General features: G+C 35.6%; 1 long non-coding RNA gene across 1 annotated transcript in view; it reads right to left on the bottom strand.

Annotated features, from left to right (window-relative positions):
* LOC128080738 (uncharacterized) overlaps nt 1-19,221 on the bottom strand; it is a 216,288-nt gene that overhangs the window by 18,172 nt on the left and 178,895 nt on the right. Inside the window, exons 6-7 of the long non-coding RNA XR_008206864.1 lie at nt 2,845-2,902; nt 1,958-2,047 (exon numbers count right to left, since the gene is read on the bottom strand). This is a non-coding gene — a long non-coding RNA (uncharacterized LOC128080738). The remainder of the gene's footprint in view (nt 1-1,957; nt 2,048-2,844; nt 2,903-19,221) is intronic.

The raw sequence follows: 19,221 nt of genomic DNA, 5'->3' as shown, positions 1-19,221 counted from the left end.
TCAATCTCGCACTTCTCAAATTCAATGATGCACACCTTACTGCTTGAGCAACAGCAAGAACAGTAAACAGGGATTGCAGCAATAACCATTTAGAATAACTTCTGGCTTTTAAAAAAATTGCTTAAGTTTTTGAAACAGCATTTGTAGGCTAGTAGAAACTTGTTCCCACTCTTTTCTCAATTGGAGCAAGAAACTCTGGACACTAGCAAGCAATGCTTCTAGAGAAGAGAGCAAGGGTGGCTCATACCTTTATGTCCCATCTACAAAGGTTGCCCAAGGAGGTTGTGGATGCTCCACCCCTGGAGGAATTCAAGGCCAGGCTGGATGTGGCTCTGTGCAACCTGGCCTAGTGACTGGTGATCCTGCACAAAGCAGGCAGGAAACTAGATCATCATTGTGGTTCTTTTCAACTCAGGAAAGTCTATGATTCTATGATGTGCTGGAGCACAGATAGAAAAATTCCACAAGTAGGAATGGAGGAATGTCACCTGCACTACATGTAGCCAGGAAGTAAAATTTTAATTTCTGCCTCCCAGGGATCTCCCCCCATCCTCCATTCTAGGTTCTTCTGAATGGAGCTAGTGAAAGATATCACGGCTAACGTGGTGGGAACTTTAATAGCCTAGTAAGCCATTAAAGTTGCAATTAAAGTCTTTTGGGGAGTCTTCACTTATCCCCTCCTACATATCCTATCCAATGTCTCATTTACTAATTCAAACAATGGTTTTGTTCTACAATGGTTAATCTGAATTCACTTCAAAAACGTTCCTACAGAATTTGAGACAGTACAATAGCATTTTTATAACCACATTTCCACAATTGAAAATAGAAATCTTGCACACACAACATGTAAAAAGAAATATTTCTATAATAAAACTCACAAAAGTGTATTAATTAGATTAATTAGTCTGCATTAATAAATGAAATACATCTTCAACATAAAAGGGTATAATAATAGCATTACTTTAACAATCTATTAGCTAATAATGACAGACCTCTCATCCCCATAATTATTCACTTGGACCTCAGAAAATTGATACCAGTATATGACAACTGGAATGCAGACGAAACACAAAAGACCATCAAGGCTATCAGCTAAACAAAAACAGAGAATATAATGCATTCATTTTTATAGTGATCTAAATCCAAAGGCCTTGCCAAGCCCCACAATGCTCTAACAGGTGCAGCAATTATATATGGCACAGCTTTAGAGATGCACTAGCAAATCAACTGGGAGCTTTGCAGTTTTGATGAGAGGATGAACTGTTAATCAACAGATATTAACATCCTAACTTGCCAAGTAAAATTAAAGTCAGGGGATGAAAGCACGGATGCCCATAAAGCCTAAGCTAACAAAATTAACCAGGTCAAAACTAGTGAACATTTTGGAAAAGTGAAAGGAATATTTTTGTTGTTTACTTCCTGCAGTTCAAAAACCTCTAAAATATAGAAGGTTCTTAAGTATGCTGCTCTACAGAAATCCAGGGATCTATATTACCTCTGAGTTTGCATGAGGCATACTTCTTCTCCTTGTAGCAAGATCCCATTTCATTTGACATATCTGGGATTTCTCTTACAGAAACATTGAAAGAGAATCTTACTCCTTGACAGAACTACTCCTCCTGAAGATGTATACCTTACTATCTAGAACTACACAACCTCCAGATCACAACTGTTGCCTTGCACACATGCTGTGAACACAGAGAGAGTTCCCCCTCACTGCAGAGGTATGAGAGTAAATCAGTCCCTGCAGTATACAAAGCTGCACACAAACGCAGATTGATGCTGCTGTGTGAAGCCCCCTCACTGCCTGAAGAGGAAGCTGAAACTTGTAGAATAGCAAGCAAAGTAGGCATCTGGTTTCTATATATAAGCATGAATACTAAACTTCATGAAGAAATACTTTCTTTACAGCATTTATTCCTCAATTCAGGAATTTGACAGTTTAATTACTCACCTGAAGCAAGTTCCTAGCACCTGAATATATTGGGGCTTCACATGTGTCCTCAATGAGGCAATTACTTCACCTTCTTACTCTGAATGAATACTGAAATCAAAGCGAAGTCCAGCAGATATTTTGTTCCATTTGATCTAACCTGGATTTCCTATTGGTTACTAGATTTTTCTTTTTTCCTCAGACTCAAGCTGAGCTATTGAAATTTGTACAGCCTTTCTAGAGAAAACCTAGGCTTGACAAATACCAAAGGATAACCGGTTTTAATTTTTAAAAGGTAGTATACAAAAAGCTGGCATATAAAAAATTAACTTTACAACATGTGTTTTTACAAATATATCCACTGGCTACAATGCTTATGGGGTTTTGACTAGATACTGAGATCAGTTATATCCAGCATTCATTAACAGGGATAACAGTCTCTATTTTCAATAAAGACTGAAATAACACCCATATCCCATATGAAACACACCTCTTTGTGTTGTCTTTAAAATTTCCAATGAATTACCATAAATAAATAAAAAAAAAACATCTTGAGAAATACAAAGGAATGTTTAATAGATTTAGGTACAAGTATATACTTAAAAATGCCACAACTAAGAACTAGAAAATGACACTTGTTACAACACAAAGGCAACACAGAAAGTTCATGGCTGTGCTGAGATTAAATCTAACCAGAAAGAAGAACCACACACATACACATGATTTCTGCTATTAGAAGCCAAACTCTGGCATACCATTTTTTTTTTTTTTTTTTTTTTTAAAGGACTCAAGTAGTAAGCAAAGTATTTAAAACCTTCATTCCATTAATTCACAACTAAGTATGTTAGTGAAATCTACAAACATGCTTCACCCTCTAATGTGCTACTAGTTACATCAGTATTACTCACCTGATGGCAAAGTTTCTAATCTGGAGGACCAAGGCAAACCTATCACTACTTTACTGTGCTGCAGGGAATAAAAAAATTAAGTCAAACCACGTGAAGTTAAGCATGATTATTCAACTGCAACTATTGCTAATGTAGTAAAACCACTATTTTTTCTCCCTCTTAATGCACTATAGAAGAAAGAGTCACTTAAAAAAACAAAAAACACCCACAACACACACCCCACAACACTGTTCACATACAATTTTGTGGGGAAAAAGTGTTACTGCTTTGTTCACAAAGAAGCAAAAACACTCCCGACAGGTTCTTCTCAACACCAAGCAAAACAGTCACAGCAGACCAATCATTATTTACAGAAAGAGCCTAACTCACCCCACTGGGGAAGAGAACCTCTACCTTTAAAGCAATCCAAAGATGCTCTCCCTTCAGTGGCTAGCCCTTATATGAGCCCAGGATAGAGCCATCCAGGGTCCACCCCTTCTGGTGGAGCACAGGTGCAAATAATTTGCTCCCTGTACTCCCTGGGTCAGTCACACCCTTTCACCAGGTGCTTAATCACCAGTTCAAGCCCTCACCTGACAGTTTCCTCCAATTACTAATTGATTTACCAAGATAGAGAAACCTTCTTTTCTATTCAAATAACATGAAACATTTAGTTTCAATTTCTTGTGAAGTCTCAAACACTTCATTTTCCAGATTGCTTCGGACCAGAGCTTTAGGTTTTACTCAGACATAGGGATTGCCAATATGTTGAAAATTCTCTTTGATTTCAACTTGACTGTCTTAAAATGATCCCATGTTGCCTTTTATCTGAATGTTTGTCTGAAAGCAGAACAGCAAAATCTCTACTGTATTTTCTTTGATGGATATATCACTAATCAAAATAGCAACAGAAGAACTATACAAAGAACTTTTATTTCTCATTTACTCTTTTAGAGGGTACCTACACCACTCAGCCTTTGGCATGGGTTTTGACTGCGTATACACAAATGCTCTGTAATTCTGGCAATAGTAAACCTCATCAGCTCTTTTGAACTCATTAATAGTTGATGAGATCAAAAATAGTTGAAATAGCTCATCAAGTGTGCTGATAAGAATTGATGTATTTTTGCTTCCATAAATGTCCACAAAGAACTTCTGGTAAAGGGAATGAAAAAAAAAAAAAAAATGGAACAAAGTGGTGCAGAAATGGGATAGTGAGAGGGAATAAAGGAACCAACATGCGGGATGACTTAACATGTATCAGAAGCTACTGAAAAAAAAATAATTCCAACATCATCCTGTCATAATCGAGATACTCCTTGAAATAAAGGAATAGGGTACTGTAGAACAATAGAGGAAATTTAAGATGAAAGAATAGTCTGATATCATTTTGGATGTATGGCATGGTGAAGATGAATTCTCCTTTATTCTGTTTTTTTGTGTGCCTCAAAGAAGATTTAGTGTGAAAGATGAGGGATGGGCTGGTGCAATCTGCTTAGTCACCAAAATCTTAGAGATTTCATGCTGCTGGGGAATATATCATTAATTCATTGTAGAAAAAATAAATAAATAAAAAAAATTATACAGCACCTTTTCCATTTGCACAATATGAATACTGTCAGAAGCTGAGCACAGAACAGATGAGTTCCTACATATAGGTGAATTGAGTGCAATACGATATATGTCATGTGCTATTAGCAGTACCTGGTGTTCTGGCTTAAAGCAATGATGCAGATCCTTTGGTCAAGTATGGATAAATATCACTGCGGCATAACAGAATACCATGACATGTCCGTTACTTCAGTGCTTAGTATTCACAAATTAAATCTGTATGTTTTATATATTGTTTTATCTTACAAAAGATAAATGCATTTCTACTCAAAATTTTAAGGATTGTTATTAAACTTTTTGGTCTTCAGGATCCCTACCATAGCAGAAAAGATGGGAACTGAAGAATCAGCTGAAAGCTAAGTAGATAAAACTCCATACACTAAAGATCTCCCACTGTCTTGAAAATTCTGTACTATTCACTGTCTTGACAAACTATAGTCAGCATTAAAATCTAAAATTAGAGGTCAAACACCATATCTAGGCAAATAATTGCACTGACTTTTTCGTAGCTACCCAGCCATCCACTTGAAGTATCTAAATAAGAATGGAGTCGGACAGTTTTGTTGTGATTTAACATGAGCAACCCTCATCTGCTTATGGCTTTGTTCCTTCCCTTGCTGAAGGTTACTCTTTGTGTTTCACAGGCAGCCTGTTATTTCCCAAAACTACTCACATAACTCAGGACACCCTCCTCTCTTTTTTAAAGTTTTAGATGCTTAGGCATCTAGCCATTCTCACTGCCTGTACCTTTATCAGGTACTCGTAGTATCAAATCACAGTCCAGCCTCCAGCATGATAATAATAGAATCAGGGAGTGCTGCAGCCATAGCGACAGGAATGTTGTTTTGGTTGACACATTGGTAATTCCAAGTCCAAAAAGAGAAGGCCATTTATTAGTTTTGTTATCCAATTGTATGACAGTAGGAAAGATGAGCATTACATAAATCATTTTCTATTCATGAGAAAAAAAGCACACAAGATTTGGTGCAAGCATTTGATTTTTTCTTTCAAATTTCTTTTTAAATGTTTGCATTTTCATTTTAACTGAGAAAGAAAATTTGAATTTTGTTGGTGGACAACTCTGTCAAATGCTTGAAAGCCACTAACGACACAAACAAAATTATATTCTATTAAATATACCTTGTTATTTGATATAAATATTCATTTTTGCAGGCATTTCAAGAGAAACATTATTACAGTTTGTTTGAGATGAGGGCTTCATATTTTGTTGGAAATACATTTGTGAAGGCACAGACATTAACAGAAAAGTGTAATATTTTCATTAGTAAGTAGTCATAAAGTACATCTTATGTTTTGTAGTATTGTATTTTTGAAGAAATGGTCATGAAATTACAGAATTATTTTTTCAAATGCATATATCTAAGGAAAGTTTTAAATACGTGTACGGAATTAGAAGTATTTTTCTATAGCTTTTATATCACACCTTGTTTAAAAAACTTTAGAACTAGACTAGTAGTTGTTTAATTATCTAGGAATGGAAATAGGCTTTTGTTATCAGAGGAGTAATTCCTGAAGTCTAACTACTGAGCTGTTAGAACTTTTCTAGGCTTGCCAGCGTAGGCATCTGTCATATGAGTTTCCCCTTGCTACCCAACAAATGGCCTGAACTTAATTCAGGAGGGAATATTCTAGCTGTCAAATCATACAAAAGCTATTTATGATCACCAACAAAAAGGAATAGATATATGCAGAAAGCTTTACATATTTTCCCAGTGAAAGCACAGTAATGTCAAAAGTTTAAATATTAAAGAGATTTTTGCTCTTTGCATGTAAACCAGAAGAAAGAACATTTCTCCATCTTTGAATGAAAGCAGTAGCATGATGAGGAAATTTTTTTAGCACTTTCTCACATTTGTGATAATGCATGGATGACTTCTGACTCTGACAGAGGTGTTACTCTTGACTAAGCTGAAGTAAGAAACAAATAAAAATTTAGAGGGATATTTAGCAGTGAATATATTAAACAAGGTCATCACTTATGGAATTCAAAGGCGAGTCTGTAAATATTTTTTTTTTTGTATATGTCAGAAAGACAACGTAATAAAAAAAATAAATAAATAAAATTTCCACATTTGTTATAATTAAAAAGCAAAACAAAAAGCAACTATGCATACACTTGAAGAAATCATTAAAAAAAAAAAAAAAAAAAAAAAAAAGAAAAAGAAAAAAGGAAAAGGAAAAGAAGGTGGAAAAAGAAATAATCGTTACAATTAAATGCAAAGATCAAGATTTCAATTAAGAGGGAATCCAAATATAATTAGAGTGCACAATTAAACATCAAGATCTTTTTAAATCTTTATCTTATAAAACTAAAATTTGAACTCATACTAATAATCATGAGTGATTTCACCTTTGGCAGACATTTATGAAACATATCTCGAACTAATGACTGAAACATCATTACAATTCCTGAAAATAAAATATGTTTACTGCTGTCAAAATTTTCTCCTCCAACTTCACTAAATTCACTATTTGACTCATTCTGATAAGCAAAGATACAGTAACTACAGATTTAAAAATCAGCAGTTTTCTAGATTTCATTGTCCTATTTAGATTTACTTCATGTGAAAAAAAAAAAAAATATATATATATATATCACCATCTAACTGTCCTATTTGTTGTCCTGTTACTATTTGTCCAAGTCAGTCTCCATCTTTCTATAAGCACCCGTTAGGTACTGGAAGGCCACGAGGTCTCCCCAGAGCTTTCTCTTTGCCAGACTAAACACTCCCAGCTCCCTCAGCCTCTCTTTGGAGGGGAGGTGCTCCAGTTCTCTGATCATCCTCGTGGCCCTCCTCTGGACTGTAGTTAACATCTATCTAATGTGAGAAGACACTACACCTTTTCAAAAGGTTTTTCTGAATACTCTGGGGACTGTAAATTGACCTACACCATGGAAGGATGGATGGCAGAGAGCATTCTGCTATGTCTGTTCTATGGACATAGATCAAATACAACTTTTTTAGATATTTTTATTGGAAGTGAAATAAGAGTGCACTATCCTTTTTTCATTAAGGAAGGAAGATACATAATCTTTGCAACAACTGTATAGCACTGATAGAGAGAAATAATCAATACCATACAAAGACAGGTAACACTGCAATCTTTTCTGAAGAGGTATTATCTATACATCAGTTCACATTGTTGTTTACAATACATTATCATTTGTAGTCCTAAGGGATTCTATCTTACCAATTTCCATAAAGAGAATTCCCATGCCCTGTTCCCCCACGTGCTACCAACAAAGCAATAAAAAGAAGCACACTATATTTCTAATCCTCAGTTTCTCAGATAGTGTAGCCAAGAAGTCTGATAGGATTTTGAGATGAATAGTCAAGTGAGAGAAGTCTGAATATGCACACAATCATCTTGAAGATTAAAAGTTCCACAGCAGTAATTCATCTTCTTGTGAAGTGATTGCTCCTCTGTAAACATACATGGTAATGATTCCAAGTAGTATTCCTTGCAATGAACTGGAAGAGTTCTTCACCCCCTTTAGTTAAGTGAAGACTGAGAGGTGGACTTCCCAAAGACTCTATTTTTTCTAGACACCTCAGGAAGCGCATAACATTTAGTGAAAGTTTGAAAGGAGCACCAGGTGGCTGTACAACAAATGTCAAATACTAGAAAGTTCATGGGAAAGCCACTGTTTCTGCTTGAATTGCATCCAAGTGGACCTTTTGTAAGAAAAAAAGGTTTAGTGATTTTGATGGTGTTCTTTTACACACCAGACATCTTTGAGAGGGGACTACCAGTTCCTTGGGTCTTTCAGCTTCTGATGAAAAAAGACTGTATTTTAAGGTCATGTCCTCATTACAACATCTAATTTTTGGAGATTTGTTTCCAAAGAAGAAGTGTGAAGTTTATGAAAGATGACAGGCAAGTTAACTTCCTTCAATACATGAAAGTCAAAATTCTCTTTTGGTTAAAGTTTCTGTTGGATCCTACCACTTGTCCTCATGGAAAACAGTGCAAAGGAATTAACTGTAAGAACCTGAATCTCAGCTGTACTTGTTGCAGAGGAGAGAGATCATAAAGACTGTTTTCACAGATAAATGCAGAAGAGACCATTCAAAAGATTCAAAAGGTTGTCACATACGAAGATAAAGGACATGAATTGTTCGTTTCTGACAATAGGCCAACTAATAGTAGCCTAGCATGATTTGCAGGTATTTCTGATGTGAAAACTGAGCTCTGGTAACTCCTGCAGAGTGAGAGTTGCAAACCAACCTCCCTTGTGGAAGCAAGGGGAATAGTGAACTTCAGTTAAAGCTTGCAGATTCTTAAGATTGAAAGAGCAATTCAGTACAAATTATGTTTTTGAAAATATGGATAGAGTAGTTGTCATAAAACTCCTTCTGTTAAAGGACTTTGATCTATGATCTGTAAATACAGTCTCAATTGCACCTGTATCAAATTGGAAATTGTGAGAAGGGTCTCAGAGAGAAACCTAAAGGATATGTCCACAGAATTGAATTCTGTAGCTGTGGGGTACAGTATGCAAAATATATTATCAAAGATATTAAGCTTCCATAAATGGTGTCATATTTATATGCAAACTGAAATAATGGAGAACACTTGGAAAATGGAATGCACCTGTGGATGCCTTAAGAGAGAAGAAGGTAGACTTCAGACTTCACCAGTGTACTTTTATGATTTTTTTAATGAAAGACACAGTTTGCTGCAGTGATCGTGCACCTGCCTGGGAACAAAAGTGTCTTTAGAAGGCAATTGCTACCACTATTGATCACACTGTTGTCAAAGGCATAAATTGCACCCCAAAGCAGTGACCTTCAGAGCTAAGTTTCCTTTAAAGCAGGAAAGAAACCAAGATGTTTCCTAAAGTCTAGTAGAATGAGGTCCCAGAATTATTTATTTTAAATCGTTATCTTTATTTATTACATTAGAAAATCCATTTCTAATGATATGAAAAATTGCATTAGCTAAACCTCAGTGTCTTTATCTACCCTAAAAAATAGGCACAACTTCTTTCTGTACAGGAAGCTTACTGTAGACAACAAAGAAAGAAAATGCATGTATTTTCTATTGGCATGGTCTATTTAGTCTTCCAGATATAGTCTTATAGGCATCTATACAGCTCTACCAAGTGACCAGTGCAGGTTCCAGGAGAGCATGAATATTCTTTTTATGGTAATAGTCTGAAGTGAAAAAGAAGTAGAGAATAGCTACTACTAAGTGACATGATGTCATAGTTTAATCTGGGATGGGATTGTTTTTCATCAGAGTTTCTATAACTATATGTTTCTATGATTATACATTTTGGTTTTAGGAAAAAAACAATGTTGATAACACACCAATGGTTATAGCTGTTGCTAAGCACCGTTGCACAGAGCTAAGACCATTCCAGTTTCTCAGCTCCTACTAGTAAAAGACTGAGTTTGGGTGCAGGGAGCTGGGAGGGCATAGAATCAGGACAGCTGGCTTAAAGTGGCCAAAGGGATATTCCATACCATATGACATCATGGAGAAGGAGAATTTTGAAGGAGGTGAGTGTTTATCTCCCTCTCTTCTGTCGCATGGGGACCTAATTGTGCACAGGTGAGAGCATGATGAGCAATCACTTTTGCATCACTTATATATATATAGTCATAACTATTATCCTTTTCATTTTCTCTATCTTAGTAAAGAGTTTTATCTCAACCCACAAGTTCTGCTTTCTTTTTTTTTTTTTTTTTTTCCTTCTGATTCTCTCCCCCATCCCACTGAGAATGGAGGGAGTGACCAAACCACTGTATGGTGCTTAGCCACCTCCTGGGTTAAACCACAACAGATGATTCCAAAAAAAAGCTTTAGGAGCAACCAAATCTTCTTTTGTGTTCCAGGAAGGGCTTGTAGCTTTCTTGCATTTGAGATCTGGGATGCATGGAGTTCTCAGCAATGACAGTCTGCTGCTCTCCAAGAAGTTGCATAATTAGTGCACTGGGGAAAAGTATAGGGAATGATTTCCTCAACTTCATTTCTACTTCAGATTTGATCAAATTATAAAGCAGCTGAGGGCTGAACAAGCAGTATCACCATGAGCAACTAAGGACTTTGCAGGGAGGATGCCAGGGTACTCTATGACTCAGCATTGGTGATTTTTTAGATCAGGCATGCTTACATAAAAATGATAAATATTTGTACGTGCATGAGGGGGAAATATCATTTGTTCCCAGTGAGCTTTTCCTTCTGAGGAACTCTGTGGTCACAGAAGAACTCCAGGGGTGTAGTGGTAGGAAAGAAAGCTAAGTTTAATATCTGATGCCATATTTCTTCTTTCCACATGCCAGTAACTTAAGTGAGGAGGTTTTTTACACCTTTTGAAGTGGTTCAGATGCCAGCTTTTCTTCATGTTCTGTTCCAAAGATGGCATGACAGAGTTAAGAGGAAGGGTCGAGACAACATTAGTTTCCCTCATTCCTTCAAAGAAACTGGAGCAGGTTTGGATGAGCTTCAAAGAGATACACAGCATCAAAGGCATGTGTATGAAGCTAGGAATTCAGTTTGGTTTCAAAGAAAAGATAGGAAAAGAAATGTGCAAGGCTAAGAAGGAAAACAGATGCGGAATCATGAATGTGCTACAAAGAAACAGTGGTCTACAGCAAAGTTCAAGAACATGAAGAGGAAAAGATCTGATCTGTCCAAGAGATGAGAAGGATTAAGCCAGGGATATGTTCATGGGATAGAAAGTGTGCAAACATACATGACTCTCAAGTGGTCTCTCATGTATATAGGTTACATAAAAACATTATGATGCTTCTAGAATACTGCTACCCACAGTCCAGACATTGGCAAACACTTAAATGGGATCACAAACCTTTAGTTAACTTGCTCTCACAGTTGTTTTATTCAAGAGATTCAGTTTTTGTTTTAACCAATCACATTTTTAGAAGTATCCGACTGCCCAATTTTATTCAAAATTGCTTTCCTACAGATACTACATCACCAGTCTGTCATAACAACATTTAGCAAATCACAGCTGTAAATTTAATTATCGAGACTGAAGAGATTTATAAGCAGATTGTAGGAAGGCCAATGTTCATGATGCCTAAGTTTTAATTTACTTTTCAAAAATAGCTTTTAAAAGCTACAGAAAACATCTATATTGCATTCAGAAGTATTGCCAAAATATGTTCAGAGTAATCAAATCTGATCTTACATAAGAGGCAAGACACAGAAGAGCATGGCTGAACCAGATCCCTATAGCAATGAGCAGTGGCCACTTTGGAGAGAGATGTGTGGAACTGTGAAAAGCACTATGAAGATGAAACAAAACCCAGAGCAAATGACAGTGGCCTGACAAGGAATTCATTGCATCTTTTCTTTTGCCTGTGAAACCACTGATTACAACATGAAATATCAAACAATTTGTACGCTAGTAACAAAAGAGAACACATACTATTTGTTTTATAATTAATTTTTCAAGAATAATGTGGCTTGTTATAATAAAAATTTTTCTCCTCAACACATACTGGAAGCACAGTGAAGCTAAGTGTCCTCCTTAAGATGAAAAGCAATTTTTGTACAGGAAAAAATTAACCAATACAAAATTACTCTTAGAGAAAGTGGTAAACAAAATGATGCACAAAACTGTAGATACTATTTTTAGTGTCAAATAATTCTCATTAATCACCAGTAAATTATGAATTTGTGTAATAATCATAACAGGAGGGCTTACTTTTGTTTGCAAAGTCACAATTTTAAATAGAACTCAATAACATAAACATAAATTTAGAGCTATTCATTGGTTCGAGGGAAGTTACATAGAAAGTTGAAAGTTCTTGTTACAGAGGAAGAACAGAGAAAAAGAAATGCAAGTATTAGAAAGCATTAAATGTCTCTAAAAAAAACAACAAAAAAAACAGATGTTCTAAACAAATTGCAATCACAGATGCATGAAAACAAATGTTCTTGGTCTGGTGAATGCAAATATCTCCTGAAGGTAATTTTTCTATTGCATTTGGGTTTAATACCTATTCAGACTTATTTTGAAATGCAAAGTTTTTAGCAGGGTGATTCCATTTTCTTCACAGTTAAACATTTGAGATTTTATTTTATATTGATTTTATGAATTGCAGTAATGGGAATATTATTGAATTTTTGATGCTTCTGTTGGTTAAAATACTGTTGCACTGCAGGGTAGAACTACAGCAATAAAGCATGTATACTTAGTAACCTCCATTTAACAGAGTCCAAAATGGTGTGTAGATATTAATTCCTATGGCACTTGAAATTACTGAAGCAAAATTTTCTTTTTGATTCTTCAAGCATTGTTCTGGTTCTCTAACAGCTCCATTAAAAGTGCAGTTGCCAGCTACTATTAAGCTGGTTTATGATCTTATGAATGTTAAATCTAAAATCCTAACAGCAGTTACTGTAGACGTACTAATACTCATACCCACTAACATCACACATTCTCTCAACTCTTCTCCGTGCCATGAAGTCAATGATAAATGTCCAGCCCACTTCTAGCTGATGCTGTTGTTTATTTAGGCTTTTGGGCACATTGCATATTTCAGGGCTGAGACAGAAAAATAAAAAATTAAGTATGGATCTAAATGATTGAGTTTAACTTAATTAGAAGATTGGAGAGAAGTTGGTACTTGTACCATTGGATGAAATATTGGCAAGGCATAGATGTTCCTCTGGGATGGCAAAAAGAAAACAGTATGGAAGCCTGCATGAAGGAGAAATACATACTGCGTCTCGGATCAACTCAATAGCCGCATCTGTAATTTTTACTGAATAGTAAAGTAATTAATTACAGTTCCTATTGGCATGTTATGAAAATTCTGTGTGGGTTCATTCAGACTATCACCTTGAAAAGACAAAGTGCTTGCTTTGTGAAAAAATGTCTTCCTTTTGGTAATGGCTAAGCATTAAGGATCTATGTACATTTAATATAATAACATTATTAATAATATTTTAATTATTTATTAATAATAATTAATTAATATTGACAACTCTTTTCACTCCTATAGTTTCAAGGAAAGTCATATTGAGCTGAGAGACAGCAAGTACAATGTACATTTTAAAATAAAACTATTTTTCCTATTTTTCTTTTACACCAAAGATTTCCACCAGAAGAAAGTTATTTCCTTTTTAAAACATTACAAGAATGTTTAGGTTAAAGACCAATTGTATGAAGCTTGATCCTTCTGCACAAAGATCAGACAAAGAAACATTTTCCTTTTCTATTCACCTTGCCAGGTGGATCAGGTAAACGAAAGAAAAAAAATCACCCACGTACATGCAACTGTGGACACCCAAGCACCTGCAGCTTGTAATAGCCAATTTCTCACCTGATAGCTTTTGGTTTTCCTTGTTATTTCCTTTTAAATTCAAATATTTATCAGGATGCCATTATAAAAACATCTAACCTTTTTTTTTCTAATTAGGCAGTTGTATTTTCTCTGCTATCTTTGGCACAATGTACAATATACGATTTTTACATGAAAAAGAATTGCTCATGGAAAACTGAAAAAGAGTTAAACAAAAGACAAAAGGAACTCCTGGCTGTAATATGTATATTATTTCTGTTGGCATTTGAAGGCCTTAAATGCTCACGATAAAAAAAAAGCTTCTAGGTCTAGCTCTGCTTGAAAGACACTTGTGAAACAGGGAAGTAACAGTGGTGCACAAAAACAGCCTCACTTGAGAGTTCTATTTGAACCCTCTGGTAAATTAAAAGTACTTCACTTCTACCCCAACACAAATAAAGTACCATCTTCCTGTAATGTTCCGTGAATATTTCTTTTTGGAATAAGGAGTGTTTAATTTACATTTTTCTAGAAGAACTGGCAAAAAGAATTATCTTAATTTCACTAAATACAGAAATTGTATTTACCCATGGCTATTTCAGTGCCCAAACACTTGAAAGGTCTCATGTAACATTCCTCTACATTTCTACTAGCCAGGCTACAGAAATAATATAGTCTGATAAGGATTGAAATTACATTATTGTAGAAACTGGATAGTTTATATGTTTATATTTAGGTACTACAGCCTATAGCCCAATGATCTTAGAATCATAGAATTTTTGAGTTACAAGGGACCTTTAAAGGCCATCTAGATGAATTCCCTTGCAATGAAATGAGACATCTGCAGCTCTATCACGTTGCCCAGAGCCTTGTCCAGCTCATAAGCTGCCCCTATAAGCACACAAATCTTGATCCTGTAGGCAAAGAATAATAATCCCATATAGAATAAAGGAAACTGAGTCTTGCAAGGATTATATAGTTTGCAAATGAAATCACTGATATACAACACCTGAACTACTTCTATTCATTCACAACTTATTATTTTCTAAATTGAAAGTTAATTGTGATTCTGCTCAGTTTGAAATCATAGTTTGAAAATAGATTACATGCTGATCTTTTTGATTTTTTATTCAAGAAATTTTGCATAATTCGATATGACTTAGAAGTATTTAAACTGATTCTTTTTTTCTCAGTAATAAACAAAAAACTGATTGTATCCACAAGATTACAGCCAAACTATAAACAGGACATCAAAATAGTTACTGTGTGCCTCACCTCTCCCTCCCTGCTCTTTATCCAGTAATACAGTACAAAATCAAAGAGGATCATTCTGTATCTGAAAACAGCAGCAGTATCCAGCTGAGTCAAAAGAAAGCTCCATTGGGCTGGTTGGCGGGTAGAGAACGTCTGTGTGTAGGTTGTCTCCACACTGAGTCAGATTTTATTCTGACAGAAAAAAGGTGAAAAATCCTAAGACATTTTATCTTTCTTTTGTTCACCCTGAGAGCCTACAGTTCTCTGCTAAATACATTACAGTCTGTTCCTTGCTATAAATAATATAAATGCTTTAAAAAATAAATTGGGCTAGATGGCTACAAGGGGCTAGAAGAATAAATTACACTATTTGGAAAAGTTTGAAAATAAAATGCAAAGTTAAACATATCTGTGCTTGTGGACCTACTGTCAAACAAATGATTTATAGATGCAAATATGGAAGGATATAATCTGGTTTTCATATAAACCAGATGTCATAAACTGATGTTATTTTAATGGGAGGTAGAACTGCCTGGCAATTAGGCAAAAAAAGTACAACTGACAAAACAGGTATAGAAAAGAAACAAAGTTATACAGCTTCCTTGATACAGATCTAAAATTATTTATGCTGAAAGTAAATCACATGGAATGCACCGATGACTTTATTGTTACTCTGGAAGTGCATATGTCTCCTGGAAATTAATTTCCTAAACCTGTATTGTGTTGTAGGTCACTGCTTCAGACTCTGATCCATCAGAAGAACAAAACTGCCCTTTTCTTATTTCTTCAGGGGTCAGAAACTATTAGTGCTTTCAAAGCAAAGTAATTAAAGAAAAAGAAAAATTGGGGAAAAAAAAGTGAAGCAAGATTAATAAGAAACAAGGAAAGTAAATAAAACAAGAATTTTTGTTTAAACAGCAAGCCGGAGTGCTGAGTTGTACAATGCAGTACATTGGAATTGTACAGTGAAAGTGTCTGTGCACTTCTATACAGTGAATTTTGATCCTTTTATTTTCCCTTCTAACAAAGGTGTACAAGGATCAGACTGGAGTTCTCCAGCAAAGCTGCTGCAGGTTGTCTCATTTGCTATATACAGACGCACTTGCAGATTTAAATGTCAGACATAAACACTATCAATTTGCAATCTTTGGCCTAATTTTAATCTGTTTTGAACTCTAACAGAAACATGAAATGAAAAAAAGAATTTAAAACATCATTATTTCATGAAACAGAAAACTCATTTTCAAATTAGAATACTATACAAATAAGGTGAGAATTGTCTAGCTATGTTATCGGCTCATTCACAGCGTTTTTAGAATACTTAGGAACTGTAATTTTGTCATGAAGGAAAGTTCACACATTTTAAAATGTGATCATTGTATAAATTATGCGTCACAGACATCAGTAAGTGACTGCTGTGAATTTTAGGAGTAATTGAACATGGCTGTGCTGTCCCAAAGGGTACAGATATCATGTATAAGTCCTCACACACAGTGAATACCATTAGCACATGAGGTCTGTTTGTCAGGTGCAAGTGATGTGCCAAAGTATTCTGAGATCAGAGGAAATTGGTAGTATCTGTAACACTAGCTAATAGTAACTGAAGCTTCCTTCAGGCCAAGGATAGCTAAGGATACAATAAGCCCCACTACTCTTAACTGACATTTACTCAGGGGCAGCAGCAGTGTGGGACACAGCTCAGGGAAACCTTAAGGATTACTCTAGCCCGTGTTAGATAACATACAGCACTTACTGAAGGATACCTGTCTTGGCCCTGTGCATCCCAGTTAACTTGAAAATTACTCTTCTAAAGGAGTGTCTTGCTATCCACACTATAAGACTGTGAACTATATTCAGAAATATCACTTCCCTTCTCTAAGAAATGACATAAAAAAGCTTCCCAGAACACTGGGAAATGGATTTGGTAAGCAGATGAGAAGACATGTTCAAAATATGAAAATACTATTGCTATTATCCTTACTTAACACAACATAAGATTAATAAAGTTTGCATAAACAAAGATCAATCCAGAAAAACATTCTGGACCTTGCTTGTGAATTGAAATGTCTTTAGAAACGTAAGTATGAGTCAGTGGAGTTCCACCAGAGATCTAAGCTCAATACATTGTGCAGTGTTCACAAAGCATCCAGTGGGGCCCTTCAAGGGAAAAGAAAAAGGGTTGATTTCAGAGGCATTTTGACCAGTTATATACTTTATAAGTATTATTAAGTATTTATAGCCTGAAAGCAAGGGAATCCAACCTAAGGGCTTTCTTGAGGTCAAAGCAACAGAAGTAACACAAATAGTTGTGTTATCCTTCCATAGCTTCTGTAATATCCTTCCATAGCTTCTGGAAAAATAAGTTCTGCAATTTAATAAATAAATAAATAAATAAATTTTAAAGTTTTTGTAGTTCTAGTATATGACAGAAATGTGATTGGAAAGTTAATGCTACAACATAATGCAGGTTAGGAGTGGTGTTCCCAGTTGTCCATTTCGCACCGGGGTTCTTTAATAACTTTATCAATGACGCAGTGCAGTCATGCACAGCCTCAGCAAGTTTGTAGATAACACAGCCAAGTTGTGCAGTTGATGCAATAGAAGGAAGGGATGTCATCTAAATGGACTTGGACAAGCTCGAAAAGTGGGTCCAATGAATCCAAGCAAATTCAACAAAGCCAAGGGCAAGGCACTGCACTTGGGTCGGAGAAATCAGTCACATGTACAAATTGAGAGAAGAATGCATTGAGAGGAGAAAGCTCTGAGGAGAAAGACTTGGAGGTTCTGGTAGGTGAAAAACTTAACATAAGCCAGAAGTGTACTCTTGTGCCTCAAAAGGTCAACAGTATTCTCTGGGGGTGACTGTCCCCCACTGGTTTGTCCTTGGCCTTGTTGGGACTACTGCATCCAGGTCTGGGGACTGCAGTAAAAGAAAGATGTGGAGTTTTTGGAGTGGGCCAAGAGGAGGGTCACAAAGATTATCAGGGCTGGAGCACCTCCTACAAAGCAAATATGGGCTTGTTCCCTTTGTAGAACAGAAGGCTCTGGGGACACCTCCTTCCAGTACTTGAGGGAAGCATATGAATAAGATTAGGACTGACTTTTTACATGGTCTGATGGTGATAGGACAAGGCGAAACAGTTTTAAACTATAATAGGAGAGATTTATTTTAGATGTTCAACTGAGGATGATGACGCACTCGTACATGTTACACAGAGAAAGTGTGGATGACCCATCCGTGAAGGTTTTCAAGGCCAGATGGATGGGGCATTGGGCAGCCAGATCTAGTGGAAATGTCCCTGTTCAAAGCAGGGGGTTTGGAGCCACATGATCTTTAAGGTCTCCTTCAACCCAAACCATTTAATCTTCTACTTAATGTTATTTAAAACGATATGTTACCAATCACAAAATGTTCTTTTCTAAACTAGGTAAATATCTAAATCTAACAGATAATTAAAATTTTGTTGGAAATTCAGTAAAGCTGATTTTATATAACATGGTTTTTATTTTATAATATTAATTATGCCTGTTAGGTGAGGAAATTAACATGCTCTAATTCTATTTATCCAATATATTTGCTAATGCATACTTATTCCTTAAGCTGAGATTAATTTATATCATATATTTTAATACACAATACATGTAAGCATCTCTATAGTTACACTGCCTGGTTATACACATTTCCCAAAAATACCAATAAAATTTTGAGGTAGCAATTATTAGTTTAAATATTGAGAATGACTTTACAACTGTTCCATCCGTTGTCTGATATAAATAAAATCTGAAAACAAAAACAAACAAAAACCAACAATGAAAAAACCAAGATATTTAGTGAGGTTATACCAAAATTCAAAGAAAAATCAAATGAGTAGCAAACCACAAAAAAGGCACTTTTAAACACAGACTCCAGACTATCTCAACTTGCTGTTGAAACTTCACAGCACATAACTACGCTTTTCATGGCTGTAGTTTACTTGTTCCCTTTTGCAGCCACAAATTAATAAGCAGAAGCAAAAGAAAGACCAAATCTGAATTGAAAATAAGGCATCAAATCACACCAAAATAAAGTGGAATAGATAAGCAAGCAATGAGTATTTGCCTTGAAGCAATACGGTAAATCAATGAGAGACATTCGCAGCTCGAGTTGCAGCTCAGAGAGACGTTCTACAAATGACACTGGCCCACCTGCTGTATGTCATTTTACAGCAATTCTACAATCATTTGAATACAATAGAATGCTCATCGTCTTCAT

Source organism: Tympanuchus pallidicinctus, unplaced genomic scaffold (genome assembly GCF_026119805.1).
Source record: "Tympanuchus pallidicinctus isolate F22 unplaced genomic scaffold, pur_lepc_1.0 scaffold2, whole genome shotgun sequence".
Taxonomy (NCBI): domain Eukaryota; kingdom Metazoa; phylum Chordata; class Aves; order Galliformes; family Phasianidae; genus Tympanuchus; species Tympanuchus pallidicinctus.
The sequence above is the reverse complement of the archived record's forward strand: the minus strand, read 5'-3'. Positions and strand labels throughout refer to the sequence as shown.